The following is a 6,038-nucleotide window of genomic DNA, read 5'->3' as shown; positions in this document are numbered from 1 at the left end:
GGTGTGTTGAGTCCATTCATTTGCTGATTATATTTCTGAGCTACCCACATGACAGACACAAGGCTCAGATGCAAAGGTGAATTGAACACATTCCTGACCTTGAAGAGCTTGTTGCTTTTTGACATTTAACAGAAAATTGTAATAACATAAGTTATAATGGGTGTTTTAAAAGGCCAGGTGCAGTGGCTCACGCCTGTAATCCCAGCACTTTGGGAGGCCACGGCTGGTGGATCACGTAGGTGAGGAGTTCCAGACCAGCCTGGCCAACATAGTGAAATCCCCTCTCTACTAAAAATACAAAAATTAGCCGGGCGTGGAGGCACACGCCTGTAGTCCCAGCCACTTGGGAGGCTGAGGCAGGAGAATCGCTTGAACCTGGGAGGTGGAGGTTTTGCAGTGAGCCAAGATCATGCCACTGCGCTCCAACCTGGGCAACAGAGCAAGACACTGTCTCAAAAAAAAAAAGTCACGGATGTATTGAGGATGTGACCGGGGAGTTGGTGGGGGGAACATCAGGAAAGGCGTAGTGGAGATAGTAGTGATGGTTGGACTCTGAGGGTTCACCAGGCAGGGAGAAGGGAGAGCTGGTATAGACAAGTGTAGATGCACTGTTACCTGTTCATAACAAGACAGGTGCCATCAGTAAGAGGGTGCATTGAGAAACTGGGCGTTTGCTGTGATATCTGAGCATGTGGTTGTTTTCCGATCATTTAAGTGGTGTTTATTGTGTTTTTTGTTTGTTGTTGGTTTTTTTTTTTTTGAGATGGAGTCTCGCTCTGTCGCCCAGGCTGGAGTGCAGTGGCACAATCTCGGCTAACCTGCAAGCTCCACCTCCCGGGTTTATGCCATTCTCCTGCCTCAGCCTTCCGAGTAGCTGGAACTACAGGCGCCCACCACCACACTTGGCTAAATTTTTGTATTTTTTTTTTTTTTAGTAGAGATGGGGTTTTACTGTGTTAGCCAGGATGATCTCGATCTCCTGACCTCGTGATCTGCCCACTTCCACCTCTTAAAATGCTGACATTACAGGCGTGAGCCACCGTGCCCGGCCTTACTGTGTTTTATGTAAGTATGGGTCCACAACAGATTGGATTTTTTTTTTTTTTTTAAGAGAGAGGATCTTGCTGTGTTGCCCAGACTGGCCTTGAACTCCTGGGCTCAAGCAATCCTCCCACCTCAGCCCTCTAAGTAGCTGGGACTACAGGTATGCACCACCATGCCCGGTCTAGATTGGAAATTTTTTTAAAATGATCTTTTACCACATTTGAGAAGCACTGATGTAGGCAGAGGAAAAAAGTGCAAGCTCAAAGGGTTGGAGAAGTGAGAGAGTGGCGTGATTAGTGTAACGCACATGTGGAACGTGTGCCAGAGATGCACTGGAGACTCACCCGGGCCGTCTCTTGAAACTTTCAATGCTCTGGGCTTTTATAGACAAATTCACAGCTGGGGCTGGGCGTGGTGGCTCACACCTGTAATCCTAGCACTGTGGGAGGCCGAGGCAGTACGATCACTTGAGGCCAGTAGAAGGGCACAAAAAAATTTAAAATTAGCCAGACATGGTAGTGTGTGCCAGTAGTCCTAGCTACTAGGGAGACTGAGGCAGGAGGATCACTTGAGCCCAGGAGCTTAAGGTCTATTTAAGTTAAGGTACAGCGAGCTGTGATTACACCACTGCACTCTAGCCTGGGGAATAGAGCAAGACCTTGTCTCAAAACAAAGTAACAAAATAACATGAAATGGATTCCATTTTAAGAAACAGAATGAAGCATCATTGTGTAAAGTATGAAATTGGAAGCAAAGAGCATGAAGCAAAAAAAAACAAACCATCTGAAGCCTAAGGTCAGAGGTGGGGGAGGATTGAAGAGGTACAGATGTAAAAAGCTGTGAAGCTACCGTGACCAGTGGAAGGAGTCAAAAATGACACATTCTTCTGACTGGAGGATAAACAAATATGACTATTTTCAAGAAATAGCTGGAATATTCTTTGTGTTCAGAAGTACAAGAACAGCACATTTGCAGGGTGGACTGATAGGTTGAAGAGAAGCCTTGGAACGTGCACTAACTAGACTCTAGGCTCAGCTGTCACAAGGAGCCCAAAACAGTGACTCAGCAAAATAGCTTATTTATGTGACAGTTCAGAGGTGAGTGGTCCAGGGTTAGGGTTAGACAACAACTGTTAACGCAGAATCATCTAGGGACCCAGGGCCCTGCTGTTGTGTTGCTCCTGCATCCCCCAAGGTTGTCATCTGTGGTTAAAGCGGCTCACCAGCCCCAAGTCCTCCTTCAAGCCCATGAAAAAGGAAGCGGAAATACAGGGCCTGGAAATTACACTGATCCCATTGGCCAGAACTTAGTCTCACCTTACCACCCTATACACAAGACTGAAATTCCTCTAGCTGGATAGTTAAACGTTCATTTAAACTTGGGGCGTTTTGTTTCTAAATGAAGGGAAGGGGCACAAGTATTAGTCTGTCACAGAAGAGAAAGAAAGGTTTTAAAGCGAATGGCTTATAAATAGTTGTCCAAAGTCTGCTCATGGCTGACATCAGAGCCACCATGTTGACCACTTCCATGCTGCATGCTTTAGGTACCTTATCTCACTTAATCTCAGAATAACCCTATTGTCGTTCCCATTTTGTAGATGGGAAAACAGGCTCAAGGAGATAAGTGATTTACCTTCCACACAACGGGGAAGTAAGGGGTCCAGGTACACATTAAGGCAGCCTGTGCCTGACTCTTATACCTGGTTCTGCTTACATTTCCAGAGGGGGCAGCCTGGAGGAGAGGGCTAGGTACTGGACTCAACGTGTGAGTACGTGGTGGAAGGGAAGCCAGAGGATGGAGTGGCCAGAGGTGAAGAACCGGGGGAGGAGCAGTGATGGAAAGGCCAGAGAGCTTATGCATTTCAGGGCTGGGCTGCCAAGTATCTCACTTGGCCAGTTCAGCATTCTTTGGCAGGAGGCACAGCCATTGTGTTGTCCAATGCCAGGGTATATACCTTTTTCAGTTTCCAATCTACCAATGGTGACTTTTGAACAGCATTGTCAAACCCTTTTCTGCCCAGAGTAGATAGTGGATATTTTAAGCTTTGTGGGCCACATGTGGATTGTCACTCCTTTTTTTCTTAACAACTTTTTTTTTTTTTTGAGACAGTCTCGCTCTGTTGCCCAGGCTGTTAACTACCATTAACTTTTTAATGCCTCTTTTTCCGGTGTGTGTATATTTATTACTAGACTGGAATCATCCTATGTATATGTCGTCCATTGCTGTTTCCTGTCCCTTTACATAACATGAGCTGCTTTCTGAAATTTATAGACAGAGTCTTGTTCTGTCACCCAAGTTGGAGTTCAGTGGTGCAATCTCAACTCACTGCAACCTCAGCCTCCTGAGTAGCTGGGACACCCACCACCACGCCTGGCTAATTTTTGTATTTTTAGTAGAGACAGGTTTTCACCATGTTGGCCAGGCAGGTCTTGAACTCCTGATCTCAGGTGATCCACCTGTCTCCCAAAGTGCCGTGCCCAGCTAATTTTTAAATTGAGACCAGGTCTCCCTGTGTTGACCATGCTGATCTTGAACTTCTAGGATCAAGTGATCCTTCTGCCTGGGCCTCCCAAAGTCTCGAATTCCAGGCACGAGCCATCGTGGCTGGCCTGATTTTTTAAAAGAAACAGAAATTTGGATTTTATTGTGAAATCTGCCCATCTTAGTATATTGGATTTCATTATTTTTACATCCGGCAGATAATGTGTCAATGTCAAAACAAGGTTTGAGGGAGGTGCAGCTCACACATGAGTGTGAAAACCCAGTCATCACATTTATGAACTACAAAAGGATCTGGATTTAATTATTTAAAAGACATCTTGGCCAGGCCCAGTGGCTCACGCCTGTAATCCCAGCACTTTGGGAGGCCAAGGCAGGTAGATCATCTGAGGTCAGGAGATTGAGACCATCCTGGCCAACATGGTAAAACCCTGTCTCTACTAAAAATACAAAAATTACTTGGGTGTGCTGGTGCGAGCCTGTAGTCCCAGCTACTCAGGAGGCTGAGGCAGAAGAATCACTTGAACTCAGGAGGCGGAGGTTGCAATGAGCTGAGATCACGCCACTGCACTCCAGCCTGGCGACAGAGTGACTCTGGCTCAAAAAAAAAAAAAAAAAAAAAAGACATTCTACTGGTCAATACTATATAAGACAAGCAAAACATTTGCTGGTCAGGTGATGAATGGTGAATTCTGCTTTCATCACAGTTACTAAGTGTCAAGCATTCAACCACAATTTATTGAGACTTCCATGCAGACCTTTGTGGAAAGCAAAGCACTGGGGAGAGATTCCATGAACATCATTCATTTAAACACCCATTTGTTTTTTATTTTATTTATGTATTTAATTTTATTTTTTTAAGATGGAGTCTTGCTCTTGTCACCCAGGCTGGAGTGCAGTGGCACGATCTCGGCTCACTGCAACCTCTGTCTCGGTTCAAGCGATTCTCCTGCCTCCACCTTCTGAGTAGCTGGGATTACAGGTGCCCACCCCCACGCCTGGCGAATTTTGGTACTTTTAGTAGAGATGGGGTTTCGCCGTGTTGGCCAGGCTGGTCTTGAACTGCTGACCTCAAGTGATTTTTCTGCCTCAGCCTCCGAAAGTACTGGGATTATAGGCATGAGCCACTGCACCTGGCCTCTGTTTATTTATTTTTGAGACAGAGTCTTGCTCTTGTTGCCCAGGCTGGAGTGCAATGGTGTGATCTTGGCTCACTGCAACCTCCGTCTCCTGGGTTCAAGCAATTCTCCTGCCCCAGCCTCCCGAATAGTTGGGATTACAGACACCCACCACCATGCCCGGCTAATTTTTGTATTTTTAGTAGAGACAGGGTTTCTCTATGTTGGCCAGGCTGGTCTTGAACTCCTGAGTCCAGGTGATCTGCCCGCCTTGGCCTCCCAGAGTGCTGGGATTACAGGTATGAACCACCACACCCGGCCCCCATTTATTTTTTAGACTTTTATTATATTTTTTGAGACAGGGTCTTACTGTGTGCCCCAGGCTGGTGTGCAGTGGCACAATCACAGCTCACTGAAGCCTCCCAGCTCAAGCAATCCTCTCACCTTAGCTTCCGGGGTAACTAGAACGTGCCACCACACGTGGCTAATTTTTCTATTTTTTTTTTTTTTAAGAGATTGGGGTCTTGCTATGTTGCCCAGGCTGATCTTGAATTCCTGGTCTCAAACGATCCTCCCACATTGGCCTCCCAAAGTGCTAGGATTACAGAAGTGAGGCACCGTGCCCAGACTTAAACACCTATTTATTGTGCACTTTCTCTGTACCAGGCCCTGATCTGAGCCCTTGCACAGATGTGAACAAGACCTTACTCTCCAGGGACCAGGGGAAGGAAGTGCTACTTCTGTGCTCTGGAGAACTGAGGTCTGCAATCAGAAGAGATGAGAATGGAGGCCAGGTGTGGTGGTGGTTCACACCTGTACTCACAACACTTTGGGAGATTGAGGCAGGAGGATCACCTGAGGTTAGGAGTTCGAGAGCAGCCTGGCCAACATGGTGAAACCCTATCTCTACTGAAAATACAAAAATTAGCCAGGTGGGATTAGCCTGTAATCCCAGCTACTTGGGAGACTGAGGCAGAAGAATTGCTTGAATCTGGAAGGTAGAGGTTGCAGTGAGCTGGGATCCTGCCACTGTGCTCCAGCCTGGGGGACAGAGAGAGACTCTCAAAAAAAAAAAATTAATTAAAAATTTTAAAAACGCCAGTCACAGTGGCTCACGCCTGTAATCCCAACACTTTGGGAGGCCGAGGCAGGTGGATCACAAGGTCAGGAGTTCAAGACCAGCCTGGCCAAGATGGTGAAACCCTGTCTCTACTAAAAATACAAAAATTAGCTGGGCACGGTGGCAGGCGCCTGTAATCCCAGTTACTCGGGAGACTGGGGCAGGAGAATCGCTTGAACTCGGGAGGTGAAGGTTGCAGTGAGCTGAGATCGTGCCACTGCACTCCAGCCTGGGTGACAAGAGTGAGACTCCATCAA

The 6,038-nt window shown here is 46.8% G+C and overlaps 1 non-coding gene across 1 annotated transcript; it reads right to left on the bottom strand.

The window, feature by feature from the left end:
- Positions 1 to 3,733: 3,733 nt before the first annotated feature.
- LOC119621250 (small nucleolar RNA U13) lies at positions 3,734 to 3,837 on the bottom strand. Its single transcript, XR_005237814.1, has one exon. It is a non-coding gene; the product is annotated as a small nucleolar RNA U13 (small nucleolar RNA).
- Between the last annotated feature and the right edge of the window lie 2,201 nt (positions 3,838 to 6,038).

Source organism: Chlorocebus sabaeus, chromosome 5, assembly GCF_047675955.1.
Source record: "Chlorocebus sabaeus isolate Y175 chromosome 5, mChlSab1.0.hap1, whole genome shotgun sequence".
NCBI lineage: Eukaryota > Metazoa > Chordata > Mammalia > Primates > Cercopithecidae > Chlorocebus > Chlorocebus sabaeus.
This window is presented reverse-complemented; position numbering and strand designations above follow the sequence as displayed.